The 17683-nt window shown below is 38.2% G+C and overlaps 1 long non-coding RNA gene across 1 annotated transcript; it reads left to right on the top strand.

Annotated features, from left to right (window-relative positions):
- The first annotated feature begins 5705 nt into the window (after nt 1–5705).
- On the top strand, nt 5706–6256 carry LOC119419084. Its single transcript, XR_005187239.1, has 2 exons — nt 5706–5851; nt 6189–6256. It is a non-coding gene; the product is annotated as an uncharacterized LOC119419084 (long non-coding RNA).
- Nucleotides 6257–17683: the final 11427 nt, after the last annotated feature.

The following is a 17683-nucleotide window of genomic DNA, read 5'->3' as shown; positions in this document are numbered from 1 at the left end:
GCTCCTCTGAATTTGAGTTGTTGCTATTGGCGGGTTAAAAAGAAAATGGCGAATCGACCTGACTGAAGTTTGTTGGATTTTCTACCTGGATTATTGAGCATGAACTTTGATGAATGGGAGTTTTGTTTAAAATCATGTGTGTTGTAGAAGAAGAAACTTAAGAAAACAATCCAGGCACATTTAAATTTTCAAAAATATATGTAAGACAAAAATGAAAAACAGGTTTTAAAGAGCAGCCTGGAAATGAGGTTCTTATCCTCATAAATCTTGAACCTTTATTCTTAATCTCTTCATCTCCATTACCCTTTATCTCCACCACATGTTTTCTGCCTACGTTCAAGAGGCATCACGTTGTCCTTTTATTCCATCGTCCTTTCATTTTTGTAGCGAGAACGGTGGAAGGATGACAGCGAGGAAACACTTCATTCCTTCTGACTTGGACTTGTCACTACACACATGCTACCAGAAGACGTGATCAGAGCGTCAGATGTGGTGCGATTATGACTGGATCAGGATAAATCCTGCGTGTGAGCGTGCACAAGCTAACACTAAAGGTCTGTGTGTTTCAGTGTATGCATGTTCACTGAGCCATGTGTTAATGCCTAACACCCTGAGGAAGATAGGACTAATCCCTCTAAAGAATTACACTGACCTTCCTTTTCATCTTACAAGCTCTTCATCCTTTCGACTCTGTCTCGACTCTAAACCTCCATGCGTGTCTTTCTTCCACTCCTTGGTCATTTTATTGCATGTTGTTCAAATCCACTTTGCTTCTCAGTGGCTCGTCAGCATCCAATCTCACGATCGCTGAGAGCGCTGGCTGCAAAACTCCCCTCGTCCCATTTAATGATTTCACACAGCATGCTGCCCTTTTCAGGAAAATGCAGACGAGCAGAAACCCTTCAAATTTGTTCCGAAGACTTCGAATGCAAACAGTTCATCTATTAGTTTTATGCTTTTCTTTAATATTTTGTCCCCCCTGGTGGTCATTCTCTGGTTGTTTGAAGCTTCCTGCCTAGATGTTGTCTCAAAATAGGTGATCACAGAAAACTTAATTTAAAACCAAAGTGTCTTTGAGTGCCTGCTGGCTTGTTTTGTACGCTCACCCGAATTTAGGAATATTTGCTAAAGTACAGCTTAAAAAAATCAAAACCATTTTAATTTTAAGGGAGGCTTTAATATAAGCTTGTCAAACTAGCTGGTTCTTGTTTACAGACAGAAAACATTTATCCAAGCCTTGTCTCTGTTAAACGTATCTCTGCTAAGCTTTGTTGGTTTCCGAACGACATGATTTGTCTTGCAGTTTCTACACCTCAGTGACGGCTCTGTGGGTCTGTTTGTTTCACATTTTGACAGCAGCGTCACACAAAATAAACGCAAAGCGTGAATGACGTGCGAGAATACATCAGTCCAAATGAGTGTTTCCCCATTTGGCACCAATCTTCTTTCACGGTTCAAGAGCGACACCCGACAGGTCAAAGATTAAAGACCCTCCCCTCTATAAAACACACTTCTCACTGACTACCTATTTAACTTGCTGTGGAGAGCTTGTATTTTAAAAGCAGAAGCAATGAGAAGCATAAAAACCATGTATATGTTTAAAAATTTCACCTTCTTCTTCCAGACATGTCATTAATCAGATGTAATCTGCATGGCAGCGCACCAGCTGTTGCATTATACATTAAAGCTGGAGCATCCCTGAAGCTAAAGCTGGAAGTGGAAGAGCATCCACAGAGGTGGGTAGTTCAAGTTTAAGTCTTTCCCCATATAAGTAAACGAACAAGGCATTACCTTAAAAATACACCTCAGACATTTTTATTTTATTTTGTTGATTAACATATTTCTTACTTTGATGCAATATGTTCATTATTCTAATTTGTCTATTTAGTTATTTCACGCTTAAAAGAAAAATCACCTAGACTATGTGTGGGATCGTATGTGGGACTTGCTAGACTCTGGTCCCATAAACGCAACATGCTAGCTCCTATAAGAGGAGTCCTGCTGACTTCAACATCCAACAACAAGAAAATGGACGTTTGGTCTAATTTTATAATATGTGATCACACCTGATTTAATCCCATGGTGTTTTTCTGTAAAATTCAAAGTTATTGGAGAGCTTGCATAAAAGCAGATGCTTAATTCAACATCTGCTCACTTGTTCAGAATTTGACTGATGTCAGCGTTTACATTTACTTATCATCTGAGCCAAACAAAGACCAGGACACAGTACGTAAAAGTATTCGAGCAGCGTTAAAATCAGTGATATGTTGTTTTCTTGTCAGCTCCCACCCACCAGTTTGATTTTTTTTTTCCTCTTATGTCAAAACAACGTGTTGGAAAATGAGGAAACAATGACTCTAGAGGGACTTTCCCAGTTTCGTGTGTGGCTTCTCCTCCCTGAAGAAGCATTGACTGAATGGTGTTCACAGGTTAGGGAACAAAATGTCCTGCTTTTGTTGGTCAAATTGGGCTATAACTGCATTGCATATTTTTTGGTCTGTTTTGGGGTCTGTTTTTGTAGCCCCTAAAGCGCTTGTTGTCTTGTGAGTATGTTTATGAGTGTTAATTAGGCAGTTGGTGTGTGTGTTATTGGCTATAGCTGATAAGCTAACCTACAGGTTAACTACTTTTACTGGGGGGTTTTACCATGCAGTTAAGGTGTCTGTGTGCATTTGTATGTATGTCTGGAGCCAAGGAAAAGTTCCCCAGAGGCATCAGACTCCTCATTAACCTTCAATTCATCTTTATATTCCTCATTTTCTTCTCTCTTTTCCTCAATCCAGCATCCCTTCAGCCCTCCTCCTCGTCTTCCTCTCCAGGCGCCAACATTCACATCAAAGATTTTTCTTTGCAGGAATTTATTCATTACATTTTGTAATCTTTGCACTCAAGCACATCTCTCTTTGAAGAGAGACTAATTTGATGAGGGTATTATCATTATTTTATAGTTTCTGTCATCTGCTTTAACTCATTTCTTAAATGAAGGTGATTTTTTTTTTTTTAAAGAATTGGATAAAAGCAATGTTTTTTTTTGTCCTTAACACAGTAATTACATTAGAGTCTTCTGTTGGATGAAAGCATACATTTGATAAATATGTAACATTTTTATGTCCACTAAATTAAAAAAAGACAAGTTTTATTCACAGTTGTGCAATCAGGTTTGAAATCATGTACATGTACAGTAAATACTGTAATTATCGCCTTTTCATGAGAGGCAGGCAACACTCTAACTGCCTCTCTGTGTGCATTTGTTTGACTGTTAGCAAAATATCTTTTAAACCACTGAACAAAATGAAATTCTGAGTAATTGTTGGTGTAGTCCTACCACTAATTAACATTTGGGGTAAAGCTGATTCAAGATGGCTGCCACAGCTAATCAACCTTAGCAAATTCAAAAAAATAAAACCTACATTTAACTGTAAAAATATATTTTTGATGTCCATTCAAAGGTGCTTGATCTTTTGAGGGGAGTGCATTCACTGTGCGCCAGCTATGTTGATGGTAGATTTTCCTCTTGAGCAGCTGGTGCAGAAGTTTAATATCAACAAGTCACAGTTTTTCAGATATCTGCAGCTGAGACATTTTGTGAGGTCTAACTCTGATTGTTTTCCTTTGGACCCCTCTAAACATTTTGTGGCTAAGATTCTGGAGTGCAGGTCTGATACTAGAGTCAGCCTCCTCACCATCACAGACAAGATGTAGGAAGAGGGCCACCTGCATCGTGAAGGACCCCACTCACCCAGCACACACACTTTTTGCCCCGCTCCCCTCAGGCAGGAGGTTGAGGAGCATTAAGTGCAGAACCACTAGGCTGAGGAACAACTTCTACCCTGAAGCTTTACGAGTCATGAATTCCTAATCAGGATTATCACTGTGGAAATTACTATTAAAAAAATCACTATGAAAAAAAATCACTGTAATGCCACTTGATTGTTGATATGTGCTGCTGACCATCCATGATGCTGATCTCATGCTTCTGATTTATTTCATGTTGCTGTGTTCATTCGTCCTCATCTGCTCACACAGACTCATGTTCGTGCTGCTGTTGTTTTAGTGCATTGTTTTGTACTATTAGTGCTTGGTACATATGTGTCAAACTCAAGGCCCGGGGGCCAAATGTGGCCCTCCTTAACATCTTATCTGGCCCCCAAGATATTATTTTAAATGTAAAATACTTTTATCACTTTAATTTTTCCAGTAATCTTTGATTATTATGTCAAAAATGCAACAGAAAATGTCAAATGAGACCAATCAAACTCTTGCTGAGGAACCTAAAACCAAGATAAGATGTTGGGTATCTGACTTTGGTTAACATAGATTCTGAAACCGGCCCTTAGTTTGAAAAAAGTTTTAATTTTGGCCCCTTTTGTTAGTGAGTTTGACACCCTTGATTTAGTATATTCCTAGTTTAACACATTTCTTAGTTCATATCTTAGATCTTATTACTGTTTTTCTTTTTACAATTTGTATTTTTGTTGGATGTAACAGGGACCCTGTGTACATAGTTTCTTTCCACCTCATATACCACGTGTGATGTGAATGACAATGAAGACACCTTGACCTTTACACTAAGGGGACCCTCAGCAAAATCTATGCACTGCTCAGTTCATCCCATGAGACCAGTTTGGAATCCCTTAAACTGAAATGGGAAACGGACTTGGAGGAACCCATATCATAGTCTAGCTTTGTTGAAATCAGGTCTCTTGTAAATGAGTCCTCGAGGCTCAATGGGATTTACTTGTCTAAATAAAGGTTGAATGAATAGTCTCGCAAAAGATTGTCACAAACATTTACTCATCCTCAATCTGTCTGAGACATGCTGTAATTCAATTCAAGGTGGTCACCGGCTGCACTGGTCCAAAGACAAGATGTCCAAGATCAAAGCCAACCTGGACCCTACATGTAATCAGTGTAAAGAAACTCCAGCTACACTCTTGCATACATTCTGGACCAGTCCCAAACTGAAAACCTTTTAGCAATCTATTTTTCATACATTTTCTGTGATATGTGGCAAAACTATACACCCATCACCATTAATCTCACTGTTTGGGGTGGTCCCTGTGGATACATCCTTCAGCAAGTACGAGAAGGATGTAATCACTTTTGGCTCTTTTCTGGCCAGGAGACTTGTCTGGTGCAGTTGGAAGGACCCACACCCTCCAGCATATGTTCACTGGATAAGAAAAGTGATGTATCATATTCATTTGGAAAAAAAATCAGATATACCCCTGAAGAATTCTGTTAAAAGATGTTGGGACATGTGGCGGCCTTTTGTGTTGTATGTGGAAAACTCGTCAATTCCTGTTTAGTTTGTGTGTGTGTGACTGATCCGGTGTGGGAGGTTTTTTTATTATTTTTTTTGTTCTTTGTGTTCTCATTTTTGTTTGTATGTTTAAAATCCAAAAAAATAAAAATAAATGAAAAGATTTTGATTAAAAAAAAAAGGTGCTTGATCTTGACTTTGTGATAATTCGTTATAAAGATGTGAAGCTCACTTTAACAAGCTAGACGATTCTGTTTAGATTTGCAAACTCATTAGAAAGCTCCGGCTCCAAGTAGTTCTTTAAGTTACACAAACATCAGGTACTTGTAGCTACAGATCACTCTTCCGTGTAAATAAGGTCAACAGCGGTGGCTCCTTGTTACTGATTAGTTAATTAATTAGATTAATTAAAGTCTGCTTGTGACTTTGACAAACTGCCGCTTTGTCCAGTCACCTGCTAAGTTTGTTTTTCTTTTCTCGTGCCTGTGCTTTTCCAGATGACTTCCCACCTGGTTGGAAACAAGCCATCCACCATGTCAAGTTAATGCGAAGAGGGATTCATGAAGGCTCGATACAAAACCAACCACGGTGAGACTGCATTTTTATTTAGCCTTATACATTTTGGTGACACTGGCCACGTCTGGGACCCAGTTAATGAGTTTTGAAGCATTTTGTCGACTTGCAAAGAAGCTTTAAATGTCCCATGAAACTGATGTGTCTGCTGTGTGAAAGTTTGTTACAAACTGAAAAAGTGAAGACAAAAATAATTGATTAAAATTCAGCTTTAGGTGGATAAATAGAAAGAACTGTCACAACAGAATTCCTCAAGGGGACAATATTTCTGCCTTTTATCAATCTTTCTGACATTTTGCTTCATATATCTTCCCTCCCCCTTTCTCTGCCTCTCTTTCTCGATCCTTCCCAGTCACTGTCAGAGGGGAATGAAGACCATCTGCAGCCCTCCTGCCCTCCTGACATCTGGAGATGGGCTGAGAAAAAACAGAAACACACAGTCTCTTTACGGTGAAGTGTTACAGAGGAAGAGGAAAAAGCTATAAGGGGGCAGCAGGAGGAGAAAAAAATGAAGACTGGAAAAAAGTTTGGAGACTTGCTACTGTTGGATTGCCTTTTCTTAGAATTTACTTCCCTCTCAGGTAGATAATTATGTTACTAAGCCAGCGCAGAGGAAGCTATTTTAATAAAGAACCTAGGGTCTATCTCCTCAGGATGTCACTTATAAAACTACCTATGTTCCTGTCTATTATTTATTTATCTTTTTATAATTTTATCTGCTGGTTTTAGGGCAAAAAAGAAAATATAAGGGAAAATATTAAATTAAAGCCATCAGATAGAGTAGAATCAAGCAAAGCAATAACAAAAAGAGACTGACTTTCCTTTTTGGTTTTATGTGTCTGGTTTGAATGTCCGCCCTGAAACCTGAAGTGTTAGACTTCAAAATGTTTCAAAGACCTTTCTGAAAGCTCAGTGACCTGCAGCACAAGGCCCTTTTTTAAAACATTACAAAAGGCTTTGAGTCATTTTTTCATTGAGCATCTTCAGATTGCAGGGGAGCAAACTGATTTTCATCACTGTATCTTGCCAACAAATGTATCAGCCCTGTCCTTTTTTCTGTGAAGCCTTATCAGTTAGAGCTCATGTCCTGTTTAATACATTTAAAACTGTATATTCACATGCTGGTCTCGGAATCCCTCCTGGTCTGGAGAATTTTATTTCCATTCATCACAGCTGCTTTGCTGACTACCTTTTACAGCAGTTTTTTATTTATCTAGTATGTGCCAGAAAAGACGAGTCTAGTTCTTTGACTACTGTTGTGGACTTATAGGTTCAAACTGATGATTTTTCTTAGACTTTGAGACAAAAATACGTTTTTTTTTTTTTTATGTGTGTGTTATGGTTTAAGCCATAACTTTAAGCAGTGTTTTATAGTTTAATAGTTATTTTATTAGCCATTAATGATTCATCTTGTGTACATTTGAGTTGAAACTGCTATAAAATATTTGTGGTTCGGAAAGATTGAATTAAAACTGAAATGGCTGCACATTCCTTCGTGATACACTTTCAAACATACAATGTGAAGCTGCACGTCTCTATTTTGGTTGTTTAATAAGCATTACTGAACAGAGTAGACTGTTGTAAACCAATTATTTAATTAAAAAAACAACATTTTCGGTGCAAAGGAAGACCAATTGAAAATGTGATCTTAAAAACACATTAAAATCAACTAATGTTTGGGTAAGAGTGGGGTTTACGATGTTTGTTAACCAATTTATTTTCTGCTCAAGGCGTGCATTTGATTTATTACTGGAGTGGGCTGCTCCAATTATCAAAAAATATAATCTGCACATAACTATTAGCACATTTATATGCAGAATTTACTCATTTCTGCAGTGAGGTGCAGCACAATTATCTACAGGTTTGTACTGGTGTGTCTGTTCTTGCTGCCATTAGACCACTAAGCAGTTGGTAATAGGATGTGTTAATTTTTTGTCATATTTTAATAGCGGTGAATCCAAATGAGTTTATTTGGGTTATCTTGCTTTATGAAAACTGTATACACTTAACTGAAATGGCTGTCATTAAGAGTGTCAGAAAGAATAACAAAATTGAGTTTTGAAGTAGCTTAGTGTGTGTTTTGTATTAGAATTAGAAAAATTAGAAAAAATTAGAGTTTATTAATTTTGTTCTGTTACTTGAAAATTATTATGATTGAAATAATTGTTTGAAAAAAGGGGCAGATATAAGATTTTTTTCTTCTTTCTGCTGCCTTTCATTTTAAATCTTTTGTATCTTTCTTTATATTGTTATGGAATTGTTTTGTACCTTTTTAAAATGAATACACTTTATACCAAGTTTATACTTTATACCAAGTTTTGAAGTGGCTGGCGAAGTAAAAATGCAAAAATGAGAAAACTGACTACACTTAACTTATAATCCATCCATCCATCCATCCATCCATCTTTCCATCCATTATGTTTACCCACTTCTTCCTTTTCGGTTCACGTGGATCAATGGTGCTCATTTCCAGCAGCCACTATGTGAGAGGTGGAGGACACCCTGGACAGGTCTCCAGTCCATCACAGGGACACATAGAGACAAATGAGACAAACAACAATTCACTCTCTCACTCACGCCTAGGGACAATTAGAGTCACCAATCAGCCTAACATGCATGTTTTTGGTCTGTTGGAGGAAACTAGTATCCGGAGAAAACCCACGCATGCACGGAGAGAACATGCAAACTCCACCCAGAAAGATCCCTGGCCAGGATTCTATCCGGTGACCTTCTTGCTGAGAGTCAGCAGCTCTACCAACTGATCCACCATGCCGCCACAATTATAATAATTGGTGGAAATATTTCATATAACTTAAGTGAAACTACTAATATAAAAAAATAATAATTGACCATCTTAGAAGAGGTCATTCTGCATGAAAGATGGTAGAGTTAAATTGTACATGAACAGCATGTTGTTGGTAAAGTATTAAAGCAGGGTTTATTTATTTATTGGTTATTTATATCACTAGATTTGTATTATTGGTTACTTTATACAGCATCATGCTGTTGTGTCCCCTGCTGGAGTTGAAGACACAAACATATAGTTACCAGAAAAACACCTGAAAGGATTAGGTAATCATTAGAAACTAAAGAGGAAAAACAAATTCCTAAAAATCAGTGCTCTTTGATGCCTCATGGCATTTTGATTATTTTTTCATTTATTTAATTTAATTTCTACCTACAATTCTATCATGTTAATTTAGAATCAAAGAGTCAAATTTGGACTTAACCTCTCTGCTTGTTGCACAAAACCAAAGCTACACACCAAACTGTTTCATATTTACAGCATTTCAAAAACCCATCCAACGTTTCGCTTTGGAATTGAAACCATTACTTCTCCATATAGAAGAGGTTTAAATTAGGAAAAAATGGAAACACTGACTTAAATTTACAAGTACCTCAGAAGTGATTTTAGTAAAATATGGTAATTTAGCCAAATGTGGTGGAATAAGCTTGATCCGAAGTGACTCCAGCTCACTGCTTGTCCAACTTAAAGTATTTGTTGGTAACATCTTGGTGTCAGATACCACAGGAGTGTCTCGTAAAGACCAATATTCTGTTTATCAGAGAGCTAAGAAGGACATATAGCTGGAGCCATGCTTTGACTCATTTGTAACTACTATTAAAAATAGACATTACACAAATGGTAAATAAATGCCAAGAAATGTTCAAAGCAACAATATCTTCCTCCCTGTATGAGTCACTTTCTAGCCTTGTATGTGTCCCAAGTGTAGCTCCTGCTAGAATGATCGATGGCCGACTTAATGTCTGAACTAATTAGGAACACAAGCTCTCAAAGTAAATGAAGGATAGTATTTCCACCAGAGTGAGTTTAATCAGCTTCCTTCATCTCAGTCATGCTTCAAGTTAATTCAAAGGACAAACTCTTGTAGGAGATGAAGGACCATATTTCTACTAAAACTAAATTAAGCTGGTTTCTTTTTCCTTAAAACCACCCGAGTGGAGGTTCAAATGAGGCAAACGTCACAAACTCGACAAGTGTGTGAGAGAGGGAAGGTCAAATTACCCGAAAGGTTTTAGGTTAGACAGTTAGGCATAAACTGTTAGAAATGCCATTCATCCATCCATGCATGCATCTCTGTGTTGACCCTCTGAAGAACAGGTATTCCTGTGTCTTGGCCAGCTGGAACAGGCTTTGTCTCCTCACTGATCCGAAAAGAAAAACGTGAACACTAAGAATGGATGGGTGAATATACAGGTGCTGGTCATAAAATCAGAATATCATGAAAAAAAAAGTTGATTTATTTCAGTAATTCCATTCGAAAAGTGAAACTTGTATATTATATTAATCTACACACAGACTGATATAGTTCAAATATTTATTATATTTAATGTTTATGATTCAGTGGTTAATTTGAGCTGGATCCTGCAACTCTCTCATTTTGACCCGTTCTGTTCCTGCAACTCTTTGCTCGGATCCGGCAGCTCCACCCCTAATAGACTTTAGACTTTTAGGGGGGTTTACTTTGATTTTTTATCAAAAATACGAGAGGCGACGTTGTCCTAAGTCCGGTGGACCCAGTCTAAGGAGTGGATGTTCCAGCCGCAGCACGCATGGCGCACAATTACACGCTGCTTCGAGGAACAGGAGAGGAGCAGGGGAGTGAGGAAGGAGGGACAGATAGTCTTATGCACAGAGCTTCTGCGCAGAGTCCTTCTCTCCTCCTCCTCCTCTCCAAATATTGTCTCAAGTCAGTGGGACCACGCACTGAAAAACACCCCCTCTCCCCTCCTTTCAGACCCCCGAAACAGAAACGATCGTTTATTCAACAGAATAAATAAATGCCTGTGGACAGTGCACGTTACGTACAGAAAAGTCTCCAGACAGCTCTTGCGCGCACACAACATCAGCATGTGTCTGAACTCCTGCTACATTTCAGATGTAATAAATAAAAAAATCTTACTTTAAAAAAATAAAAATAAAAAATACAAAGAGAGAAATGTTTGATGTGTTATTCACATTATACGTCACATTTCAAAACAACGGCGCTAATTTGTCCAAATAACAACAGCATCAAAATGTCAAAAAGACAGTCCAATTTACTTTAATTAAGGATGGATGGATTGACTGTCCTTAGTTGGACAACAGAAAATTGAAGCCGTCAGGTGCTTCAAACGGTGCCATGAGACTGGAGCAAGAGCGGAGAAGAGTTCAGCTCAGAACCATGAAGTGAGGGGAGGGAGGAGGGGGGTTTAGGACACCTGACAGAATCGGAGCTGCTCATTCGCACACAATCTGTTCCTCTACAAAATAGTAATTTTATTAAGTGTTTACAAATATAGGTAAATGTTGATGTATAACAACCCGCTAAATTACACCAGAATGGAAGAATTGGCATCTCTGTTTTTCAAACTTTTCTGTGAGAGGACACACGGAAATAAATATATGTGTGTTATGAATGAATATAATATAGAAGTTTCACTTTTTGAATGGAATTACTGAAACAAATCAACTTTTTCATGATATTCTAATTTTATGTCCAGCACCTGTCTGCTTACACTCTAAAGCAGGGATGTGCAGTCCTGGTTCTCAAAGGTAATTTTCCTGTCTGTTTTGCTTGTTGCTCCAACACACCTGATTCGGTTGAATTACCTCTTCATTATCTGCAGAAGTCTAATCATCCATTGGTTCAAATCAGGTGTGTTGGAGCAGAGAAACATCTAAAACATGCAGTGTAGTGTCTCTCAAGGACCAGGATTGGACACCCCTGCTCTAAAGCAGCACAAACCACCATCAACTTGCTCATTTTGGGGGTAGTTCTGTATGTTAAAGCAAGATAAGCTGCATAATATCAGCATGGCTCATTGAGTATCATCAAATAAAGAAATACAACACAATGATGAACAATTTCGTGCCCCAAAGCATAAAAATGAACTTTACATATTCTCATTTTGAATATTTAAAAACTACAAAACTGTTCCCAATTAACTGTAGGGTTTCAGTGATGCACGTGTCATTGCTTTTTGTTTGCCTGTCTTTATGACGCACCAAATAAATTCTGTAAAATAGCATTTTATAAGAAAGCATAAGGATAAATTAACCACAACTCATCATGAGACTAGAAAATGTTGAGACTGAAGTTTTGTTGCGCACATCATTTCTTTGGTAAAGCAGCACAAGTATAATTATTTGGTAAATTTTTTGTCTGGTTTTTTTAAAATTATTATTATTACAATGTTTCAGAGTAAAACTTACACAGGAAGGCTTTAATTCCAGTGTGAAGGTTCAGTGCAAAAGTCAAAATGTTCCACTGAGATAATTAGCTTCCAGATTCATTGCCTGACCTGCAGGGCACTTAATGCTTCTGCTCTGGTGCATTTGTGCATGTCCACAGGGGTGCATGAGGAAAAAAGTTATTTTCTGAGCTGCTGTAGGAGAAGGAGGAGACATGGTAAAATAATGTGTCTCAGCAGAAGAAGCCATTCAGTGTGTATGTGACTCAGTGCTCTGACAGTTTAATGTTTGTGTGTAAATGTTACTGCCACTGAATGAAATATTTTAATAAACTATATTTAACAATGATGTAATGCATACATCATACATTGTCCAAATTAGAGCCCAGTGTGTGTAATATTTTTGTATTAAAACAGATTACTGCTTCTTCTCTAAAGTGAGTAGCAATAAACCATACAGCTCAGTATGTACCTGGTAGTACAATGTACATACAAGGTACTTATGTGTACATAGTACTTATAGAGTGTGTAATGGGTATGTGGGGGAACCGGCTGGTTTGATTAACTTTTCCCCATTAATAAGAGCGCATCATGTTAAAAGTTCAGGTCTATCTTGTAAAAGCGTCCCCGAGGCTCAATGGGATTAACTGGTATAAATAAATGTTGAATGGAAAAAAAAAAATGGATTTGATATGAAAACTCATACTGTGTTCTTAATATCCAGAGGATAAGCATGTCAGGTCTGCATTTCTGAGATGTGTCTGCACCTCCCTGTGTTTTTCTCTTCCTTGTGTTTCTTCTCCTGCACATACCTGTTCCAATCAGTCCAGGTGTTTCCACTTGGTCTCATTAACGTTCTGTGTTTAGTCTGTGTGTTTTCACTCCCCTGGTGTCTAGGCATTATCCATCTAACCATCCTTCCACAGTGGCCATGGTCTGGTCTGCTTTTCATTTTTCTAAACGTAAGTCCTTGCTGCCCCGTCAGCTCTTTTGTTTATTTTTGTAAAATAAATCATTATTACTTTACTCCTGAGTCCTCCTGCTCTCTGCCTGCACTTGGGTTCAACATAACAACCAGATCATATTCTTCAACATATTCTTATCATTTCTTACGCCAAAACAGACGAGATAGTTTCAACTATTTATGATGCTTTGAACAAAATTAATTTAAACTATACCAGCACTAATTATAAACAATGTTTCAGCATCATAGACTTAAATGTGAGCCTTTCAGCTACCATATTTTTTGGATTATATGGTGCACTTAAAATCCTTTAAATTTTCTCAAAAATTGACAGTGAGCCTTATAATCAGGTGTGCCTTATGTATTAATTCTGGTTGTGCTTACTAACCTCGAACCGATTTTATGTGGTTATTGTGAACGAGTTGAATAAAGTTTGACTTATCTGACGGTTTTATTTCGCTTAATACGCCTTATAATCTGGTGTACCTTATGTATGAAAACAGACCCATTCATTGATATTGCGCCGTATAATCCGGTGCGCCTTGTACTCCAAAAAATACGGCAATTGTATTACAAACTCTTCAGTTTGTTTTTTATCCTCGGGCAGTGATTGAGAATCAAAGGTCAGCGAACCTCATAGTTGAAGGAGCTAGCATGGCAGTTTGCTCACACCTCTGTGTGGATGAACCTCGTGGACTGGAATGCCATTTAGAAGTACATGTAGTACTTGTTGTTGTGGTAATTTGTTGCAGGTAGAACAGTCACACAAAATAAAATAGACAGTTTTGTTTCAATTTGGGGTGTTATTACTTACTATCAAAGGGAGAAGTGAGAAAATTTGCAGCCTCTTGGGAGAAATTACAATTAAATTTAAACATGCTGCTTTGTGTCTCTGAAGGACCATGGCAGGAGCAAAGACAACAAGTCCCTGAGGAATTTTAGGTCTCTAATGAACCCTGAAACACGGTGATGCAGGTCTTGTGTTGAAGGGTTCTTCTGAAAGGCTGCTCTCGGCTTTAGCATGGCACAAGGACTACTCCAGCATTTTTAATAATAGCTATCTAACGTTTTCAACTTTTAGAAAACCAGCTGTTTCTGTCTCTTTTCACCAGAGCAGCTGGTTATTGGCTTTATTTTCACAATTATTAACACATCTAACTATAAACATATTCCATTACCTTCTGCACAGAAGAGCTTCCCTCGTAGCTTGTGCAAAAAAAAAAAAAAAAACACTTCCCAGATGAGAAAATTCTTTAAACAATTCCTAGAAATTGAATAATTGAAGAAAAGCACAAATGCAGACATTTTATAATGCCTATTTAGTAAGCAACTGGAAATAAAATACCTCCAAATCAGATCTGCGTAAGAAGATTATGGTTTCTACTTCCTGTCGAGGAAGTTAAAACTATTAAATATTCATGATGCGTATGAAATCAAGTGTGCTGCTTCTGAGGTGTCCGGATTGAAATACAATTTGAGGCAGGGAGAGAGGTGACTGCAGTGTGTGAATGAAAAGTTTCTCCTTTAGAGTTTTCTTATTGACGTGTTCTGTGTGGTGCTTTGTTGTGTGCTAGTGTTTCCTGCTGATTTTAAAGGCCCTGCTTATGGGATGCATATCCAAAGGACCACAGGCTACCAGACAAAATGCCTCCAGGACCATCAAACAGCAACCCCCACCCGGCCATCCTTGTCCTAATGACCGTGTCCTTTATATCAATTTTCTGTTTTACTTTTAACAAACATCAATCTGCAAGAATGCATTCCTTTCCTTTTTGTTTTTCCACGTTTCTTTTGGTACACGTTAATCTACTGGACTCACTTTTCTTCCAAAAACAAGAATATGACCACGTTACATTGAATATTTCTATCTCCTTAATAAGTTTCCAGCTAATAGTCAGTGAAGTTTATGTCCAAGCGTCTGTAGCTCCTGGTTCTCAGACAAGCTTCGACCCCATGGAGCGCTGCAAGCCTCAAATCAATAACAGACTGCAGGGTCCTGGTTCTGGTGCCACATCGTGCCTTCAGGCTCCGCCTTAGTTCAGCTTCAAAGTCAAACTAAAGGAAGGTTAGCTGTTATTCAGACCACAAATCTGAGAGTTGCATGATACATGGCTGCTGAAATAATAAAGGAACGTGCTCTTTAAAAAAAAAAACATATTTATTGTGACAGCTGTGGCTGAGTGGTGAGAGCAGTCGTCCTCCAATGGAAGAGTTGGGGGTTCAATTCCACCAGCAGTCGCATGTTGAAGTGTCCCTGGGCAAGACACTGAACCCCTCATTGCCTCCGATGTGTGTCTCATCAGTGTATGAATGTGATCTAAAGCACTGATTAGTCTCTTTAGAATGATTTGTTCAATTAGCTTGTAGAGATCTAGAGAGCTGTATGATGAAATGAGGGCACGGATTGTAGTGTAAAGCACTTTGAGTATCTTGATTAGATAGAAAGGTGCTATATAAGTACAATCCAATTACAATTTATAAATGGAAATACTTGTGAACGAAACATGTAGGCACAACAACAAGGCCAGAGATAATAATCACTTTTTGAAGGAACCGCCCTTCCATGAAGACTCGTATAATAATTATTCTTCATTTATATTCTATTTTATTTTTTTTATAGTTTCACGCTTGACCTTAAACAGACAAAAATGAGTGATGTTTGGTGTTATTAATGCAAATCTTCGCTTAAAAGGTTTGGTAATTGTTTTTCACTGGATGCACTTCCTAACAAAACCTGAAGCTTCGAATTGCCAGACCACCGATTTACCGAGCTGCCGCAGCCTTTCTGGGGGCGACGGTACTGCAGATAACGAAACGCTTCAGAAATGCCCTTACACCTTCCCTTCTAGCCTCATTAATCTTTTTAATCATTTCTTTGAACACCAATGAAACTAACACGCGTGCTGTAAAAAGAACACTGTGAGGAAAAAAGCAAAAAAGTTGAATAATGCTCTGAGAAGAACTCCTCTTAATATAATGCAATAATTTTTCTTAGCCAGGGTTTTCAAAGAGATATTTTTCCCAAAGATCAAAGCCAGATCAAAAAGAATTCATGCATAATTTGAAATTATGTATTAGCAAGCTGCTCTCTGCTCAGTGTAGAGTTGTTTACTTGCTGAATTTGTGAATCAGCATTTCAGTGCTTGACCTAGATTGCACCAAACCCCAGAAGCAAAAGGGTGGAGAGCGGGTGATGACCAAATGTGCTTTTAAACATCTGAGGGGGGAGTCGAGACCAACCGCAACTTTACATATTGTGTCAGTATAGTTGGTTTAGATGCATTCACACCAAGCTGCTTTTAATCTATTAATTAAAAAAAACATCAACTTTTAAGAATAAACTCCAAATAAAACAAACTGTTCACGTTCACTTCAAGGTTTTCTAAGTTTTGTCAGATTCGATGCAGACTTTGGTTCCTTGTGCAGTTCTTTGAGAGGGTTTCGGTTGAGGCAGCAGCTGGAATGCTTTATTTTTATCTTGTTGTGATACGCTTTGATTTACTGTTGATCTAAAAGTTTCTGCTGCTGCAAAATTCCTCAAAACTGCAATGCTTCCTTCCACTACAGCTGCGTTTTACAAGAAGCAAGGCTTGGACTCTTGCCCAAAAAGTTCAGATTTTGATTCATCAGATCAGAAAATGCTTTTCTCCAGGCTCCCAGAGACCTTCAAACACGTTTTGGCAAACACCAAGCCAGCTGTCATTTGTCTTTCACTCTGCGGTTTTCATCAAGCTGCTCTACTATGAAAGGCTGACTGATGGCTCCTGCAGAGATGGTTGTCCTCTTGACAACTTCTTCGCTGATTACTTTTAAAGGTCAGTAAAAGGACTTTTAAACCACTAAGCAGCACCTTCACCATAAAGAGGTGAAAACAATAGCCAGTTTTGATGGGTTAAAATTACAATCCTGATACAACACAGAAAAGGCTAAAGGCTTGGTTGTGATTAAGTCGCACACGGTGCAAGGCAATAATTCACAATTACGTTTCCTGTTATATTAACATGATTGCTCACAGATGTTTCTCCCAGTAGGGATGCACTTGTGTGACATTTTGAATGCCAGCAGGTATGATGACAGAGAATGATTATAGGTTCTGTCTGCGCATTTGACGAACAGACGCTCTCAATATGCAATGCAAGAGGAACGGATCCCGCCACGATCAAAACAGCCAGATGGGCTCGGAAGTAGCTCGGAAAACAACTGTCACTCGGCGTAATCCAGCACCGCATCCAAATATGTAACCTGAAACCAGAATACACAGAGAGGAAAACAATACCATGGAGATCTTTAATCACAGAACTAAACAGCAGACACGTGTTCAGTTGTCAGATGAGTTCATTTTCAGTTTTTTTTGGGGGGGAGAAACTAACATCTGGTGTAGTCTTTGAGCCAAAGATGAGAAAGACCATCAGAAAAAGACGCAAAGTCCAATTACTTTGATGCGTTGGATGACACAGAAGACGAGGGGATGGGTGACCAGTTCATAATTGGGTATATTGGAATCATGGAGATGTACAGTAAATGCTTCCTCTAAAGTGTTTTTGTTTTCTCCTGGTAGATCCATGGTTATTTCAACAAGAAAATCTCAGACTACAAGTCTGTCTCCAAAAAAAATAAAAACGTTCTGCACCAAAAGGAAGAGAATAAGGCAGGGACGGTCAGCGTCTGATGAGTGGTTACAGTTTTGT

The sequence above is a fragment of the Nematolebias whitei genome, chromosome 13 (assembly GCF_014905685.2).
Source record: "Nematolebias whitei isolate Nwh7 chromosome 13, NemWhi1, whole genome shotgun sequence".
Lineage (NCBI taxonomy): Eukaryota > Metazoa > Chordata > Actinopteri > Cyprinodontiformes > Rivulidae > Nematolebias > Nematolebias whitei.
Note: the sequence above shows the minus strand (reverse complement) of the source record. Positions and strands in the feature narration are given on the sequence as shown.